Source organism: Salvelinus alpinus, chromosome 3 (genome assembly GCF_045679555.1).
Source record: "Salvelinus alpinus chromosome 3, SLU_Salpinus.1, whole genome shotgun sequence".
NCBI classification, from domain to species: domain Eukaryota; kingdom Metazoa; phylum Chordata; class Actinopteri; order Salmoniformes; family Salmonidae; genus Salvelinus; species Salvelinus alpinus.
Genome location: NC_092088.1, coordinates 84,186,858 through 84,208,713, shown reverse-complemented (window position 1 = coordinate 84,208,713; position 21,856 = coordinate 84,186,858).

The following is a 21,856-nucleotide window of genomic DNA, read 5'->3' as shown; positions in this document are numbered from 1 at the left end:
TTAAAGGGGCCATCTGGGTCAATCTGTTGACATAGCCATTGATTCACTTCGTTGATGTTTGAATTCTAGATTCTCGTCTCAGGTAGCCATAGGGTGCTGTTGTACACTGGCTGACAAGATTACAATATCACAGCATCACAGCCAAAGCAGAGGCCCTCTTTATAGCATTGTTGTGGAAGTAAAAACCCCAAATGACATAGCTGCCGCTCTAAACCAGTGCATAGGGTTGCAGAAATGTGACGAGCTCTGAGAAGATTTATGTCAAGCTAGAACACAGTGAGAACTGGTCTGTTTAACAAAAAAGTACCTTTTTATTCATATCTTGGCCCCTTAAATAGAAAGTGTTATGTCTCACTAGGGAGCGAGATAAGATGTATTGTCTGATCCAGATACATAATAGCTTATTTGTGATGTTACGATGCCATATGTCTTGACTACTGAAGCACTGCTTGGATGTAACTGTAGCCTCCGGCTGGAAATTGAACATTATTATGGCTAATATTATTATACACTGAACAAAAATATAAATGCAACAGGTAAAGTGTTGGTTGCGTGTTTCATGAGCTAAAATAAAAGATCCCGTAAAAGTTCCATACTCACAAAAAGCTATTTCTCTCAAATGCTGTGCACACATTTGTTTACGTCCCTGTTAATGAGAATTTGTCCATTGTCAAGATAATCCATCCACCTGACAGGTGTGGCATATCAAGAAGCTGATCATTACAAAGGTGCACCTTGTGCTGGGGACAATAAAAGGCCAATAAAATGTGTTTTGTCACACAACACAATGCCACATATGTCTCAAGTTGAGGGAGCGTCCAATTGGCATGCTGGCTGCAGAAAAGTCCACCAGAGCTGTTGCCAGACAATTGAATGTTAATTTCTCTACTATAAGCCTCCTCCAACGTTGTTTTATAGAATTTAGCCGTACATCCAACCGGCCTCACAACCGCAGACCACATGTATGGCATCGTGTTGGCGAGCTATTTTCTGATGTCAATGTTGTGAAACGAGTACCCCATGGTGGCGGTGGGGTTATGGTATGGGCAGGCAGAAGCTATGGACAACAAACACAATTGCATTTTATTGATGGCAATTTGAATGCACAGAGATACCATGACCAGATCCTGAGGCCCATTGTCGTGCCATCCATCCGCCGCCATCACCTCATGTTTCAGCATGATAATGCAAAGCCCCATTTCGCAAGGATCTGTACACAATTCCTTCAAGCTGAAAATGTCCCAGTTCTTCCCAAGCCTGCACTCTCATCAGACATGTCATCAATTGAGCATGTTTTGGATGCTCGTGATCGAGTTCCCGCCAATATCCAGCAACTTCACACAGTTTTTTATTTATTTCCCCTTTATTTAACCAGGTAGGCTAGTTGAGAACAAGTTCTCATTTACAACTGCGACCTGGCCAAGATAAAGCATAGCAATTCGACACATACAACACAGAGTTACACATGGAATAAACAAAAGATACAGTCAATAATACAGTAGAAAAATAAGTCTATATACAATGTGAGCAAATGAGGTGAGATAAGGGATGTAAAGGCAAAAAAAGGCCATGGTGGCAAGGTAAATACAATATAGCGAGTAAAACACTGGAATGGTAGATTTGCAGTGAAAGAATGTGCAAAGTAGAAATATAAATAATGGGGTGCAAAGGAGCAAAATAAATAAATAAATAAATACAGTAGGGGAAGAGGTAGTTGTTTGGGCTAAATTATAGATGGGCTATGTACAGGTGCAGTAATCTGTGAGCTGCTCTGACAGCTGGTGCTTAAAGCTAGTGAGGGAGATAAGTGTTTCCAGTGTCAGAGATTTTTGCAGATCGTTCCAGTCATTGGCAGCAGAGAACTGGAAGGAACGGCGGCCAAAGCAGGAATTGGCTTTGGGGGTGACCAGTGAAATATACCTGCTGGAGCGCGTGCTACAGGTGGGTGCTGCTATAGTGACAAGTGAGCTGAGATAAGGCGGGGCTTTACCTAGCAAAGACTTATAGATGACCTGGAGCCAGTGGGTTTGTTGACGAATGTGAAGTGAGGGCCAGCCAACGAGAGCATACAGGTCGCAGTGGTGGGTAGTATATGGGGCTTTGGTGACAAAACACTGTGATAGACTGCATCCAATTTGCTGAGTAGAGTGTTAGAGGCTATTTTGTAAATGACATCGCCGAAGTCAAGAATCGGTAGGATAATCAGTTTTACGAGGGTATGTTGGGAAGGATGCTTTGTTGGAAAATAGGAAGCCGATTCTAGATTTAATTTTGGATTGGAGATGCTTAATGTGAGTCTGGAAGGAGAGTTTACAGTCTAACCAGACACCTAGGTATTTGTAGTTGTCCACGTATTCTAAGTCAGAGCCGTCCAGAGTAGTGATGCTGGACGGGCGAGCAGGAGCGGGCAGTGATCGGTTGAATAGCATGCATTTAGTTTTACTTGCGTTTAAGAGCAGTTGGAGGCCATGGAAGGAGAGTTGTATGGCATTGAAGCTCGTCTGGAGGTTAGTTAACACAGTGTCCAAAGAGGGGCCAGAAGTATACAGAATGGTGTCGTCTGCGTAGAGGTGTATCAGAGAATCACCAGCAGCAAGAGCAACATCATTGATGTATACAGAGAAGAGAGTTGGTCAGAGGAATTGAACCCTGTGGCACCCCCATAGAGACTGCCAGAGGTCCGGACAACAGGGCCTCCGATTTGACACAATGAACTCTATCAGAGAAGTAGTTGGTAAACCAGTCGAGGCAATCATTTGAGAAACCAAGGCTGTCGAGTCTGCCAATAAGAATGTGGTGATTGACAGAGTCGAAAGCCTTGGCCAGGTCGATGAATACGGCTGCGCAGTAATGTCTCTTATCGATGGCGGTTATGATGTCGTTTAGGACCTTGAGCGTGGCTGAGGTGCACCCATGACCAGCTCTGAAACCAGATTGCATAGCGGAAAAGGTACGGTGGGATTCGAAATGGTCGGTAATCTGTTTGTTAATTCTAGCCCCGGCGTTCCGCTAGCGGAACTCCTCCCACATTCCACTGAAAAGGCAGAGCGCGAAATTCAATATTTCTAAAAAATATTTTTTAACTTTCACACATTAACAAGTCCAATACACCAAATGAAAGATACAGATCTTGTGAATCCAGCCATCATTTCCGATTTTTTAAATGTTTTACAGGGAAGACAAAATATGTATTTCTATTAGCTAACCACCATAGCAAAAGACACAACTTTTTTTTCCCACCATTCTGCATAGGTAACCATCACTAATTCGACCAAATAAAGATATAAATAGCCACTAACCAAGAAAAAACTTCATCAGATGACAGTCTGATAACATATTTATTGTATAGCATATGTTTTTTTAGAAAAATGTGCATATTTCAGGTATGAATCACAGTTCTACATTGCAGCTGCAATCTGAAATAGTGCCGAAGCTGCCAGAATAATTACAGAGACCAACGTCAAATACCTAATTACTCATCTTAAAACATTTCTGAAAAATACACAGCGTACAGCAAATGAAAGCCCAACATCTTGTGAATCCAGCCAATATGTCAGATTTTTTAAGTGTTTTACAGCGAAAACACAATATAGCATTATATTAGCTTAGCACAATAGCCAGAAACACAAGCAATTTACCAGCAGCACAGGTTAGCGATCGTAACAATACAGCAAAAGATATATAATTTTTGACTAACCTTGATATACTTCATCAGATGACAGTCCTGTAACATCATATTACACAATGTATATAGGTTTTGTTCGAAAATGTGCATATTTAGCAGCACAAATCGTGGTTATACAATGTCAACAGTAGCAACAGGTCATGCATTCTGGACGGCGCCATCTTGGAAAGGCACCTAATCTAATCAATAAATAATCGTAAACTTGACTAAAAAATACAGGTTGGACAGCAAATGAAAGATGCATTAGTTATTAATGCAACCGCTGAGTTAGATTTTTAAAATGAACGTTACTAGACATACAGTGTGCGTTACAGCCAGACTAGTGCCGCAATAATGGCGGACAAATCCATTTACATTTTTCCACATAAATACGGAATAACATCATAAATAGCTCTTACTTTTGGACGAGCTTCCATCAGAATCTTGGGCAAGTTGTCCTTTGTCCAAAAGAATCGTTGCTCGGTTGTAAAACGTCGTCTTCAACTTTGGAATTAGCAGCTAACAATAGCTATGTGGCCACAACATGCCCAAATCCTCAAAACGCAATACTAAGGAAATTCCGAAAATAGCAATATACTCGCATAAACTGATATAACTCGGTTTAAAATAACTTCGTTATGATGTTTCTAACACCTATATCGAATTAAATTACAGACGGATATATCTAAGGCCGATAACTGAGCGTTTCAAAATGCCATCCTGAGGTCTTGCTTTGCGCAATGACGAACGTCGAAAAGAGAGCTCTCTTCGTTCCTTGGCCTTTTATAAAGTCTGAGATCTACGTAGAAACTCCATTCCAATTCTCATTGGTTACTGACATCCAGGGGAAGGCGGGTGCAGTTCATGTCGACCCATAGGATACATACAGAGCTTTAAACTGATCTGAGAACAGAGCCTCGTTTTCAGACCTTCGCAGTTCCTGTCATGAATTTCGCTCCAGAATGAGTTTTGTTTCACCCACAGACATAATTCAAACGGTTTTAGAAACTAGAGATTGTTTTCTATCCAATAGTAATAATAATATGCATATTGTACGAGCAAGAATAGAGTACGAGGCCGTTTAAATTGGGTACGATTTTCCCCCAAAGTGAAAACAGCACCCCCTGTCCTCATCAGGTTAACGTGTCTTTCGAAGACCTTAGAAAGACAGGGTAGGATAGATATTGGTCTGTAGCAGTTTGGGTCTAGAGTGTCACCCCCTTTGAAGAGGGGGATGATCGCTGCAGCTTTCCAATCTTTGGGAATCTCAGACGATACGAAAGAGAGGTTGAACAGGCTAGTAATAGGGGTTGCAACAATTTCGGCAGATAATTTTAGAAAGAGAGGGTCCAGATTGTCTAGCCCGGCTGATTTGTAGGGGTCCAGATTTTGCAGCTCTTTCAGAACATCAGCTATCTGGATTTGGGTGAAGGAGAAATGGTGGGGGCTTTGGCGGGTTGCTGTGGAGGGTGCTGGACAGTTGACCGGGGTAGGGGTAGCCAGGTGGAAAGCATGGCCAGCCGTAGAGAAATGCTTATTGAAATTCTCAATTATAGAGGATTTATCAGTGGTGACAGTGTTTCCTAGCCTCAGAGCACTGCGCAGCTGGGAGGAGGTGCTCTTATTCTCCATGGACTTTACAGTGTACCAGAACATGTTTGAGTTTCTACTACAGGATGCACATTTCTGTTTGAAAAAGCTATCCTTAGCTTTCCTAACTGCCTGTGTATAAGACACACATGCCTGTAGTTTGTGGTTATGTATAAAACAGTCATTGAAGACGAGTGGGAAAACATTCCACAGGCCACAATCAACAGCCTGATCAACTCTATGCGAAGGAGATGTGCCGCGCTGCATGAGGCAAATGGTGATCACAGCAGATACTGACTGGTTTTCGGATCCACGCCTCTACATTTAACGTATCTATCTGTGACCCACAGATGCATATCTGTATTCCCAGTCATGTGAAATCTATAGATTAGTGCCTAATTCATTCATTTCAATTGACTGATTTCCTTATATGAACTGTTGCTTTTATATTTTTGTTCAGAACTCATTACTACACACTACAGACGTGTTGTCTTATACATTACTACATACTACAGGCATGTTGTCTTATACATTACTACACACTACAGACATGTTGTCTTATACATTACTACATACTACAGACATGGTGTCTTATACATTACTACACACTACAGACATGTTGTCTTATACATTACTACACACTACAGGCACGGTATCTTATACATTACTACATACTACAGACATGTTGTCTTATACATTACTACACACTACAGACATGTTGTCTTATACATTACTACATACTACAGACATGGTGTCTTATACATTACTACACACTACAGACATGTTGTCTTATACATTACTACACACTACAGGCACGGTATCTTATACATTACTACATACTACAGACATGTTGTCTTATACATTACTACACACTCCATACATGTGTTGTCTTATACATTACTACATACTACAGACATGTTGTCTTATACATTACTACACACTACATACATGTGTGTCTTATACATTACTACACACTACAGACATGTTGTCTTATACATTACTACACACTACAGACATGGTGTCTTATACATTACTACACACTACAGCCATGTTGTCTTATACATTACTACACACTACAGACATGTGTGTCTTATACATTACTACACACTACAGACATGGTGTCTTATACATTACTACACACTACAGACATGTGTGTCTTATACATTACTACACACTACAGGCATGGTATCTTATACATTACTACATACATGTGTTGTCTTATACATTAGTACATACTACAGACATGGTGTCTTATACATTACTACACACTACAGACATGGTGTCTTATACATTACTACACACTACAGACATGTTGTCTTATACATTACTACACACTACAGACATGGTGTCTTATACATTACTACACACTACAGGCATGGTATCTTATACATTACTACATACATGTGTTGTCTTATACATTAGTACATACTACAGACATGTTGTCTTATACATTACTACACACTACAGACATGGTGTCTTATACATTACTACACACTACAGACATGTTGTCTTATACATTACTACACACTACATACATGGTGTCTTATACATTACTACACACTACAGACATGTGTGTCTTATACATTACTACACACTACAGACATGTGTTGTCTTATACATTACTACACACTACAGACATGTGTGTCTTATACATTACTACATACTACAGACATGTTGTCTTATACATTACTACACACTACATACATGTGTTGTCTTATACATTACTACACACTACAGACATGGTGTCTTATACATTACTACACACTACATACATGTGTTGTCTTATACATTACTACACACTACAGACATGGTGTCTTATACATTACTACACACTACAGACATGGTGTCTTATACATTACTACACACTACAGACATGTGTGTCTTATAAATTACTACATACATCTGTTGTCTTATACATTACTACACACTACAGACATGGTGTCTTATACATTACTACACACTACAGGCATGTGTTGTCTTATACATTACTACACACTACAGACATGTTGTCTTATACATTACTACACACTACAGACATGTTGTCTTATACATTACTACACACTACAGACATGTTGTCTTATACATTACTACACACTACAGACGTGTTGTCTTATACATTACTACACACTACAGACATGTGTGTCTTATACATTACTACACACTACAGACATGTTGTCTTATACATTACTACACACTACAGACATGTGTGTCTTATACATTACTACACACTACAGACATGTGTGTCTTATACATTACTACACACTACAGACATGTTGTCTTATACATTACTACACACTACAGACATGTTGGCTTATACATTACTACATACTACAGACATGTTGTCCTATACATTACTACACACTACAGGCATGTTGTCTTATACATTACTACATACTACAGACATGTGTTGTCTTATACATTACGACACACTACAGACGTGTTGTCTTATACATTACTACACACTACAGACATGTGTGTCTTATACAGTACTACATACTACAGACATGTGTTGTCTTATACATTACGACACACTACAGACGTGTTGTCTTATACATTACTACACACTACAGACATGTGTGTCTTATACATTACTACACACTACAGACATGTGTTGTCTTATACATTACGACACACTACAGACATGTTGTCTTATACATTACTACATACTACATACATGTGTTGTCTTATACATTACTACATACTACATACATGTTGTCTTATACATTACTACATACTACATACATGTGTTGTCTTATACATTACTACATACTACATATATGTTGTCTTATACATTACTACATACTACATACATGTGTGTCTTATACATTACTACATACTACAGACATGTTGTCTTATACATTACTACATACTACATACATGTGTTGTCTTATACATTACTACACAATACCGACATGTGTTGTCTTATACATTACGACACACTACAGACATGTTGTCTTATACATTACTACACACTACAGACATGTTGTCTTATACATTACTACACACTACAGACATGTTGTCTTATACATTACTACATACTACAGACATGTTGTCTTATACATTACTACATACTACAGACATGTTGTCTTATACATTACTACACACTACAGACATGTTGTCTTATACATTACTACACACTACAGACTTGTTGTCTTATACATTACTACACACTACAGACATGTCTGTCTTATACATTACTACAAATGTGTTGTCTTATACATTACTACACACTACAGACATGTGTGTCTTATACATTACTACATACATGTGTTGTCTTATACATTACTACACACTACAGACATGTTGTCTTATACATTACTACATACTACAGACATGTTGTCTCATACATTACTACACACTACAGACATGTTGTCTTATACATTACTACACACTACAGACATGTTGTCTTATACATTACTACACACTACAGACATGTGTGTCTTATACATTACTACACACTACAGACATGTGTGTCTTATACATTACTACATACTACAGACTTGTTGTCTTATACATTACTACATACTACAGACATGTTGTCTTATGCATTACTACACACTACAGACTTGTTGTCTTATACATTACTACACAATACAGACATGTGTGTCTTATACATTACTACATACATGTGTTGTCTTATACATTACTACACACTACAGACATGTTGTCTTATACATTACTACATACTACAGACATGTGTGTCTTATACATTACTACACACTACAGACATGTTGTCCTATACATTACTACACACTACAGACATGTTGTCTTATACATTACTACACACTACAGACATGTTTTCTTATACATTACTACATACATGTGTTGTCTTATACATTACAACACACTACAAACATGTGTGTCTTATACATTACTACATACATGTGTTGTCTTATACATTACTACACACTACAGACATGTTGTCTTATACATTACTACATACTACAGACATGTGTTGTCTTATACATTACTACACACTACAGACATGTTGTCTTATACATTACTACATACTACAGACATGTTGTCTTATACATTACTACACACTACAGACATGTTGTCTTATACATTACTACATACTACAGACATGTTGTCTTATACATTACTACACACTACAGACATGGTGTCTTATACATTACTACACACTACAGACATGTGTGTCTTATACATTACTACACACTACAGACATGGTGTCTTATACATTACTACACACTACAGACATGTTGTCTTATACATTACTACACACTACATACATGTGTTGTCTTATACATTACTACACACTACAGACATGTTGTCTTATACATTACTACATACTACAGACATGTTGTCTCATACATTACTACACACTACAGACATGTTGTCTTATACATTACTACACACTACAGACATGTTGTCTTATACATTACTACACACTACAGACATGTGTGTCTTATACATTACTACATACATCTGTTGTCTTATACATTACTACACACTACAGACATGGTGTCTTATACATTACTACACACTACAGGCATGTGTTGTCTTATACATTACTACACACTACAGACATGTTGTCTTATACATTACTACACACTACAGACATGTTGTCTTATACATTACTACACACTACAGACATGTTGTCTTATACATTACTACACACTACAGGCATGTTGTCTTATACATTACTACACACTACAGACATGTGTGTCTTATACATTACTACACACTACAGACATGGTGTCTTATACATTACTACATACTACAGACATGGTGTCTTATACATTACTACACACTACAGACATGTGTGTCTTATACATTACTACACACTACAGACATGTGTGTCTTATACATTACTACACACTACAGACATGTTGTCTTATACATTACTACATACTACAGACATGTTGTCTTATACATTACTACATACTACAGACATGTTGTCTTATACATTACTACATACTACAGACATGTTGTCTTATACATTACTACACACTACAGACGTGTTGTCTTATACATTACTACACACTACAGACATGTGTGTCTTATACATTACTACACACTACAGACATGTTGTCTTATACATTACTACACACTACAGACATGTGTGTCTTATACATTACTATACACTACAGACATGTGTGTCTTATACATTACTGCACACTACAGACATGTTGTCTTATACATTACTACACACTACAGACATGTTGGCTTATACATTACTACATACTACAGACATGTTGTCCTATACATTACTACACACTACAGGCATGTTGTCTTATACATTACTACATACTACAGACATGTGTTGTCTTATACATTACGACACACTACAGACGTGTTGTCTTATACATTACTACACACTACAGACATGTGTGTCTTATACATTACTACATACTACAGATATGTGTTGTCTTATACATTACTACACACTACAGGCATGTTGTCTTATACAGTACTACATACTACAGACATGTGTTGTCTTATACATTACGACACACTACAGACGTGTTGTCTTATACATTACTACACACTACAGACATGTGTGTCTTATACATTACTACACACTACAGACATGTGTTGTCTTATACATTACGACACACTACAGACATGTTGTCTTATACATTACTACATACTACATACATGTTGTTTTATACATTACTACATACTACATACATGTGTTGTCTTATACATTACTACATACTACATATATGTTGTCTTATACATTACTACATACTACATACATGTGTGTCTTATACATTACTACATACTACAGACATGTTGTCTTATACATTACTACATACTACATACATGTGTTGTCTTATACATTACTACACAATACCGACATGTGTTGTCTTATACATTACGACACACTACAGACATGTTGTCTTATACATTACTACACACTACAGACATGTTGTCTTATACATTACTACACACTACAGACATGTTGTCTTATACATTACTACATACTACAGACATGTTGTCTTATACATTACTACATACTACAGACATGTTGTCTTATACATTACTACACACTACAGACATGTTGTCTTATACATTACTACACACTACAGACTTGTTGTCTTATACATTACTACACACTACAGACATGTCTGTCTTATACATTACTACAAATGTGTTGTCTTATACATTACTACACACTACAGACATGTGTGTCTTATACATTACTACATACATGTGTTGTCTTATACATTACTACACACTACAGACATGTTGTCTTATACATTACTACATACTACAGACATGTTGTCTCATACATTACTACACACTACAGACATGTTGTCTTATACATTACTACACACTACAGACATGTTGTCTTATACATTACTACACACCACAGACATGTTGTCTTATACATTACTACATACTACAGACATGTGTGTTATACATTACTACATACTACAGACTTGTTGTCTTATACATTACTACATACTACAGACATGTTGTCTTATGCATTACTACACACTACAGACTTGTTGTCTTATACATTACTACACAATACAGACATGTGTGTCTTATACATTACTACATACATGTGTTGTCTTATACATTACTACACACTACAGACATGTGTGTCTTATACATTACTATACACTACAGACATGTGTGTCTTATACATTACTGCACACTACAGACATGTTGTCTTATACATTACTACACACTACAGACATGTTGGCTTATACATTACTACATACTACAGACATGTTGTCCTATACATTACTACACACTACAGGCATGTTGTCTTATACATTACTACATACTACAGACATGTGTTGTCTTATACATTACGACACACTACAGACGTGTTGTCTTATACATTACTACACACTACAGACATGTGTGTCTTATACATTACTACATACTACAGATATGTGTTGTCTTATACATTACTACACACTACAGGCATGTTGTCTTATACAGTACTACATACTACAGACATGTGTTGTCTTATACATTACGACACACTACAGACGTGTTGTCTTATACATTACTACACACTACAGACATGTGTGTCTTATACATTACTACACACTACAGACATGTGTTGTCTTATACATTACGACACACTACAGACATGTTGTCTTATACATTACTACATACTACATACATGTTGTTTTATACATTACTACATACTACATACATGTGTTGTCTTATACATTACTACATACTACATATATGTTGTCTTATACATTACTACATACTACATACATGTGTGTCTTATACATTACTACATACTACAGACATGTTGTCTTATACATTACTACATACTACATACATGTGTTGTCTTATACATTACTACACAATACCGACATGTGTTGTCTTATACATTACGACACACTACAGACATGTTGTCTTATACATTACTACACACTACAGACATGTTGTCTTATACATTACTACACACTACAGACATGTTGTCTTATACATTACTACATACTACAGACATGTTGTCTTATACATTACTACATACTACAGACATGTTGTCTTATACATTACTACACACTACAGACATGTTGTCTTATACATTACTACACACTACAGACTTGTTGTCTTATACATTACTACACACTACAGACATGTCTGTCTTATACATTACTACAAATGTGTTGTCTTATACATTACTACACACTACAGACATGTGTGTCTTATACATTACTACATACATGTGTTGTCTTATACATTACTACACACTACAGACATGTTGTCTTATACATTACTACATACTACAGACATGTTGTCTCATACATTACTACACACTACAGACATGTTGTCTTATACATTACTACACACTACAGACATGTTGTCTTATACATTACTACACACCACAGACATGTTGTCTTATACATTACTACATACTACAGACATGTGTGTTATACATTACTACATACTACAGACTTGTTGTCTTATACATTACTACATACTACAGACATGTTGTCTTATGCATTACTACACACTACAGACTTGTTGTCTTATACATTACTACACAATACAGACATGTGTGTCTTATACATTACTACATACATGTGTTGTCTTATACATTACTACACACTACAGACATGTTGTCTTATACATTACTACATACTACAGACATGTGTGTCTTATACATTACTACACACTACAGACATGTTGTCTTATACATTACTACATACTACAGACATGTTGTCCTATACATTACTACACACTACAGACATGTTGTCTTATACATTACTACACACTACAGACATGTTTTCTTATACATTACTACATACATGTGTTGTCTTATACATTACTACACACTACAGACATGTGTGTCTTATACATTACTACATACATGTGTTGTCTTATACATTACTACACACTACAGACATGTTGTCTTATACATTACTACACACTACAGACATGTTGTCTTATACATTACTACACACTACAGACATGTTTTCTTATACATTACTACACACTACAGACATGTTTTCTTATACATTACTACATACATGTGTTGTCTTATACATTACAACACACTACAGACATGTGTGTCTTATACATTACTACATACATGTGTTGTCTTATACATTACTACACACTACAGACATGTTGTCTTATACATTACTACATACTACAGACATGTGTTGTCTTATACATTACTACACACTACAGACATGTTGTCTTATACATTACTACATACTACAGACATGTTGTCTTATACATTACTACATACTACAGACATGTTGTCTTATACATTACTACACACTACAGACATGGTGTCTTATACATTACTACACACTACAGACATGTGTGTCTTATACATTACTACACACTACAGACATGGTGTCTTATACATTACTACACACTACAGACATGTTGTCTTATACATTACTACACACTACAGACATGTTGTCTTATACATTACTACACACTACATACATGTGTTGTCTTATACATTACTACACACTACAGACATGTTGTCTTATACATTACTACGTACTACAGACATCTGTTGTCTTATACATTACTACACACTACAGGCATGTTGTCTTATACATTACTACATACTACAGACATGTTGTCTTATACATTACTACATACATGTGTTGTCTTATACATTACTACACACTACAGACATGTTGTCTTATACATTACTACATACTACAGACATTTGTTGTCTTAAACATTACTACACACTACAGACATGTTGTCTTATACATTACTACATACTACATACATGTGTTGTCTTATACATTACTACATACTACAGACATGTGTTGTCTTAAACATTACTACACACTACAGACATGTTGTCTTATACATTACTACATACTACAGACATGTTGTCTTATACATTACTACATACTACATACATGTGTTGTCTTATTCATTACTACACACTACAGACATGTTGTCTTATACATTACTACATACTACAGACATGTGTTGTCTTAAACATTACTACACACTACAGACATGTTGTCTTATACATTACTACATACTACAGACATGTGTTGTCTTAAACATTACTATACACGACATAATGTATATACTAGGCGGTGTCAGAGGAAGGCCCAAGAAATTGTCAAAGACTCCAGTCACCGAAGTCATAGACTGTTTTCTCTGCTACCGCATGGCTAGCAGTGCTGGATCGCCAAGTCTAGGTCCAAAACGCTCCTTAACAGCTTCTACCCCCAAGCGATAAGACTGCTGATCAATTAATCAAATGGCCACCCGGACTATTTGCATTGAATCCCCCCCGCCCCTCTTTGTTTTTACACTGCTATTACTCACTGTTTATTACCTATGCAGTCACTTTACAAATGTCCTTGACTAACCTGTACCCACGCACATTGACTCGGTACCGGTACTCCCTGTATATAGCCTCGTTTTTGTTATTGTTAGATTTTCTTATGTAACTTTATAATTTGATCACATTTTTTTAACTTTAGTTTATTTAGTAAATATTTTCTTAACTCTATTTCTTGAACTGCATTGTTGGTTAAGGGCTTGTAAGTAAGCATTTCACAGTAAGGTTGTACCTGTTGTATTCCGCACGTGACAAATAAAATTTGATTTGATATGCTATAAAGGAGAGCAATGTAGTGGTTGCTCAGGTAAATGATGTGGTCTCCCTGGCTCTGCTCTATATCCCATACTGTCATGATGAAGCTGTCATGAACGCACCACACGTGGTGGTTACTAATGACCTGTCAATGGCTCTGAGTAAAGCCTTTGAGTGTATGTATGCTGATGACTCAACACTATACACTTCTGCTACTGAAATCAAATCAAATTTATTTATATAGCCCTTCATACATCAGCTGATATCTCAAAGTGCTGTACAGAAACCCAGCCTAAAACCCCAAACAGCAAGCAATGCAGGTGTAGAAGCACGGTGGCTAGGAAAAACTCCCTACAAAGGCCAAAACCTAGGAAGAAACCTAGAGAGGAACCAGGCTATGAGGGGTGGCCAGTCCTCTTCTGGCTGTGCCGGGTGGAGATTATAACAGAACATGGCCAAGATGTTCAATTGTTCATAAATGACCAGCATGGTCAAATAATAATAATCACAGTAGTTATCGCTGCAACACTTATAGATCTGGAGTCAGTTTTATAATAGGTGACAAAATATAAGCTCGTCCTAAGTATATATAAAAAACTAAAGGCATTGTGTTTGGGACAAATACTTGACTAAACCCTAAACCTCAACTAAATAGTGTAATGAATAATGTGGAAATTGAGAAAGTTGAAGAGACTAAACTGCTTGGAGTAACCCTGGATTGTAAACTGTCATGGTCAAAACATATTGATACAACAGTAGCTAAGACGGGGAGAGGTCTGTCCATAATAATGTGCTGCTCTATTTTCTTAACAACACTATCAACAAAACAAGTCTTGCAGGCCCTAGTGTTGTCGCACCTGGACTACTGCCCAGTCATATGATCAAGTGCCACAGAGAAGGACATAGGCAAATTACAGCTGGTACAGAACAGGGCAGCATGGCTGGCTCTTAAATTTACACGAAGAGCTAAAATCAATAGAATGCATGTCAATCTCTCCTGGCTCAAAGTAGAGGAGAGATTGACTGCATAACTACTTGTATTTATGAGAGGTATTGACATGTTGCATGCACCTAGCTGTCTGTTTAAACGACTGGCACACAGATCAGACACCAATGCATACCCCACAAGACATGCCATCAGAGGTCGCTTCACTGTCCCCAAGACTCTAGGAAATGCACAGTACTACATTGAACTCTATTCCACATCAAGTAACTCATGTAAGCAGGAAAATCAGATTTAAAAACAGATACCTTATGGAACAACTTGGACTGTGAAGAGACAAACAGGCACGCACACACATACGCACACAGATGCTAACGCACGGACTCTACACACATGTATATTGTAATATTGTTATATTACTGTATTATGGATTTTGTATTGTAGATATGCTTTGTTAGATTAGTGGTGTAATAATGTGTTATATTGTAGATATGTTGTGGTACGGTAGTGTTGTAATAATGTGTTGTATTGTAGATATGATGTGGTAGAGTAGTGGCGTAATAATGTGTTGTATTGTAGATATGTAGTAGTAGAGTAGTGGCGTAATAATGTGTTGTATTGTAGATATGTAGTAGTAGAGTAGAGGCGTAATAATGTGTTGTATTGTAGATATGTAGTAGTAGAGTAGTGGCGTAATAATGTGTTGTATTGTAAATATGTAGTAGTAGAGTAGTGGCGTAATAATGTGTTGTATTGTAGATATGTAGTAATAGAGTAGTGGCGTAATAATGTGTTGTATTGTAGATATGTAGTAGTAGAGTAGTGGCGTAATAATGTGTTGTATTGTAGATATGTAGTAGTAGAGTAGTGGCGTAATAATGTGTTGTATTGTAGATATGTAGTAGTAGAATAGTGGTGTAATAATGTGTTGTATTGTAGATATGTTGTAGTAGAGAAGTGTTGTAATAATGTGTTTTTTGTAGATATGTTATGGTAGAGAAATGGTGTAATAATCAAATCAAATTTCATTAGTCACTTGCGCCGAATACAACAGGTTTAGACCTTACAGTGAAATGTTTACTTATGAGCCCCCAACCAACAATGCAATTTAAAAAAAATATGGATAATAATAAGAGATAAATGTAACAAGTAATTAAAGAGCAGCAGTAAAATAACAACAGCGAAACTATATACAGGGGAAACCGATACAGAGTCAATGTGCGGGGGCACCAGTTAGTTGAGGTAGTTTGTACATTTAGGTAGAGCTATTAAAGTGATGACAACAGAGAGTAGCAGTGGTGTAAAGAGGGGGTGAGGGTGGAAACTGCAAATTGTCTGGGTAGCCATTTGACTAGATGTTCAGGAGCCTTATGGCTTGGGGGTAGAAGCTGTTTAGAAGCCTCTTGGACCTAGACTTGGCGCTCCGGTACCGCTTGCCGTACGGTAGCATAGAGAACAGTCTATGACTAGGGTGGCTGGAGTCTTTGACAATTTTTGGGGCCTTCCTCTGACACCTCCTGGTATAGAGGTCCTGGATGGCAGGAAGCTTGGCCCCAAGCACTGGGCCGTTCGCACTACCCTCTGTAGTGCCTTGCGGTCGGAGGCCGAGCAGTTGCCATACCAGGCAGTGATGCAACCAGTCAGGATGCTCCCGATGGTGCAGCTGTAGAACCTTTTGAGGATCTGAGGACCCATGCCAAATCTTTTCAGTCTCCTGAGGGGGAATAGGTTTTGTCATGCCCTCTTCCCAACTGTCTTGGTGTGCTTGCAACATGTTAGTTTGTTGGTGATGTGGACACCAAGGAACTTGAAGCTCTCAACCTGCTCCACTGCAGCCCTGTCGATGAGAATGGGGGCGTGCTCGGTCCTCTTTTTCCTGTAGTCCACAATCATCTTCTTTGTCTTGATCACGATGAAAGAGAGGTTGTTGTCCTGGCACCACACGGCCAGGTCTCTGACCTCCTCCCTATAGGCTGTCTCGTCGTTGTCGGTGATCAGGCCTACCACTGTTGTGTCATCGGCAAATGTAATGATGGTGTTGGAGTCGTGCCTGGCCTTGCAGTCATGAGTGAACAGGGACTATAGGAGGGGACTGAGCATGCAACCCTGAGGGGCCCCTGTGTTGAGGATCAGCGTGGTGGATGTTTTGTTACCTGACCTTACCACCTTGGGGGCGGCCCGTCAGGAAGTCCAGGATCCAGTTGCAGAGGGAGGTGTTTAGTCCCAGGGTCCATAGCTTATTGATGAGCTTTTGAGGGCACTATGGTGTTGAATACTGAGCTGTTGTCAATGATAAGCATTCTCATCATAGGTGTTCCTTTTTTCCAGGTGGGAAGGGGCAGTGTGGAGTGCAATAGAGATTGCATCATCTGTGGATCTGTTGGGGCTGTATGCAAATTGAAGTGGGTCTAGGGTTTCTGGGATAATGGTGTTGATGTGAGCCATGACCAGCCTTTCAAAGCACTTCATGGCTTCAGACGTGACTGCTACGCGTTGGTAGTCATTTAGGCAGGTTACATTAGTGTTCTCTGGCACATGGACTATGGTGGTCTGCTTAAAACATGTTGGCATTACAGACTCGAACAGGGAGACATTGGAAATGTCAGTACTCGTCCTGGTAATCCGTCTGGCCCAGCGGCCTTGTGAATGTTGACCTGTTTATAGGTCTTACTCACATCACATAGTCTTCCGGAACAGCTGATGCTCTCATGCATGTTTCAGTGTTATTTGCCTCGAAGCAAGCATATAAGTAGTTTAGCTTGTCTGGTAGGCTCGTGTCACTGGGCAGCTCTTGGCTGTGCTTCCCTTTGTAGTCTGTAATGGTTTGTGCTTCCCTTTGTAGTCTGTGATGTGTTTTATTGTAGATATGTTGTGGTAGAGTAGTGCTGTAATAATGTGTTGTATTGTAGATATGATGTGGTAGAATAGTGGTGTTAATGTGTTGTATTATAGATATGTTGTGGTGGAGTAGTGGTGTGTGTTCTGTGATGTACTGTGTTATATTGTATGCATTTGCCTTAATCTTGTTTGGACCCCAGGAAGAGTAGCTGCTGCCTAGGCAAGGTTAATGGGGATCCTTAATAAACCCCAAGAAGAGTAGCTGCTGCCTTGGCAAGGTCATTGGGGATCCTTAATAAACCCCCGGAAGAGTAGCTGCAGCCTAGGCAAGGTCATTGGGGATCCTTAATAAACCCCAGGAAGAGTAGCTGCTGCCTTGGCAAGGTCATTGGGGATCCTTAATAAACCCCAGGAAGAGTAGCTGCTGCCTTGGTAAGGCTAATGGGGATCCATAATAAACACCAGGAAGAGTAGCTGTTGCCTTGGTAAGGCTAACGAGGATCCTTAATAAAGTGAAACAAAACATTATAATACCATAGAACAATCCTATGGGGAGGCACTTAAATTCAGTTGTAAAATAAATATGATGGACTTGTATGGTGAGGATTGATTCATTTGGTTTAGAATTAGCATAAAGGTTTACGATTAGCATGTAACCACAGAGAGTGACTGTACCATGCTGGCTAAAGTGAGCCGTCAACAAATAAGAAGTCTGTTTGTTAGTACAAAAACTTGCAAAAGTGAGTCGTCAATTACATTACAACACAATCAGCTAGCTGTAGGTATGGTTTTTCTGGAAAACATGAATATGTATGAAAATACGAATTCAGTCTTTCTGAAATTTGTTGAGACGGGATTCAATCCAAAGGCAACTTGTGAAGAATATGGCTCTTAAGGGCAATGTTCCTGCATTTGCAGAGATTGCATTCACAGTTAACAGGGTTGGGGAGTAACTGATCAATCAGTAACATGTAATATGAATACAAAAAATGAACTGTAATCAGTTAATTTTGTCCATTAAAATAACATCAAATTGATCAGAAATACAGTGTAGACATTGTTAATGTTGTAAATGACTATTGTAGCTGGAAACGGCTGAATATTTTATGGAGTATCTACATAGGCGTACAGAGGCCCATTATCAGCAACCATCACTCCTGTGTTCCAATGGCACGTTGTGTTAGCTAATCCAAGTTGATCATTTTAAAAGGCTAATTGATCATTAGAAAACCCTTTTGCAATTATGTTAGCACAGCTGAAAACTGTTGTCCTGATTAAAGAAGCAATAAAACTAGCCTTCTTTAGTCTAGTTGAGTATCTGGAGCATCAGCATTTGTGGGTTCGTTTACAGGCTCAAAATGGCCAGAAACAAAGACCTTTCTTCTGAAACTCGTCAGTCTATTCTTGTTCTGAGAAATGAAGGCTATTCCATGCGAGAAATTGCCAAGAAACTGAATATCTCGTACAACGCTGTGTATTACTCCCTTCACAGAACAGCGCAAACTGGCTCTAAATGGAATAGAAAGTGGAGTGGGGGTCCCCGGTAAACAACTGAGCAAAAGGACAAGCACATTAGATTGTCTAGTTTGAGAAACAGACACCTCACAAGTCCTCAACTGGCAGTTTCAGTAAATAGTATCCGCAAAACACCAGTCTCAACGTCAACAGTGAAGAGGCGACTCCGGGATGCTGGCCTTCTAGGCAGAGTTCCTCTGTCCAGTGTCTGTGTCCTTTTGCCCATCTTAACCTTTTCTTTTTATTCGCCAGTCTGAGATATGGCTTCTTCTTTGCAACTCTGCCTAGAAGGCCAGCATCCAGGAGTTGCCTCTTCACTGTTTACGTTGAGACCGATGTTTTGCGGGTACTATTTATTGAAGCTGCCAGTTGAAATTACTGCCCTCCTAGAGCTGCCCTCCTAGAGCTGCCCATCAACTGTAAGTGCTGTTATTGTGTAGTGGAAACACCTCGGAGCAACACCGGCTTAGCCGTTAAGTGGTAGGCCACACAAGCTCACAAAATGGGACTGCCGGGTGCTGAAGTGCGTAAAAATGTCTGTCTTTGGTTGCAAGACTCACTAACAAGTTCCAAACTGCTTCGGGAAGCAACACCAGCACAATAACTGTTCGTCGGGAGCTTCATGGAATGGGTTTCCATGGCCGAGCAGCCGCACACATCCTAAGATTAGCATGAGCAAAGGCAAGCGTCGGCTGAAGTGGTGTAAAGCTTGCCGCCATTGGACTCTGGAGCAGTGGAAACGCGTTCTCTTGTGCACGGATACCCGTGCACAAAGCGAGGTTCAAGATTGGTGTGGAAGAACTTGATTGGCTTGCACAGAGCCCTGACCTCAACCCCATCAAACACCTTTGGGATGAATTGGAACGCAGACTGTGAACCAGGCCTAGTCGCCCAACATCAATGCCTGACCTCACTAATGTTCTTGTGGTTGAATGGAAGTAAGTCCCCGCAGCAATTGTCCAACATCTAGTGGAAAGCATTCCCAGAAGGCTGGAGGCTGTTATAGCAGCCAAGGGGGGACCAACTCCATATTAATGCCCATAATTTTGGAATGAGATGTTCGATGAGCAGGTGTCCGCATACTTTTGGTCATGTAATGTATTACAGATACTTTTGGAAATTTAGAAGATTACTTCTTGGATAACTTGTAAATTCAGACAGGATGTTTGCCAAAAAAAAACGTTTTACATTTTTCTGTTTTCTCAGTGACATTCAATTCAGCATTCAAAAAAGGCGCAAGTTTGCTCCACCTGAGGGAATCTGACCACAATTCATAGAC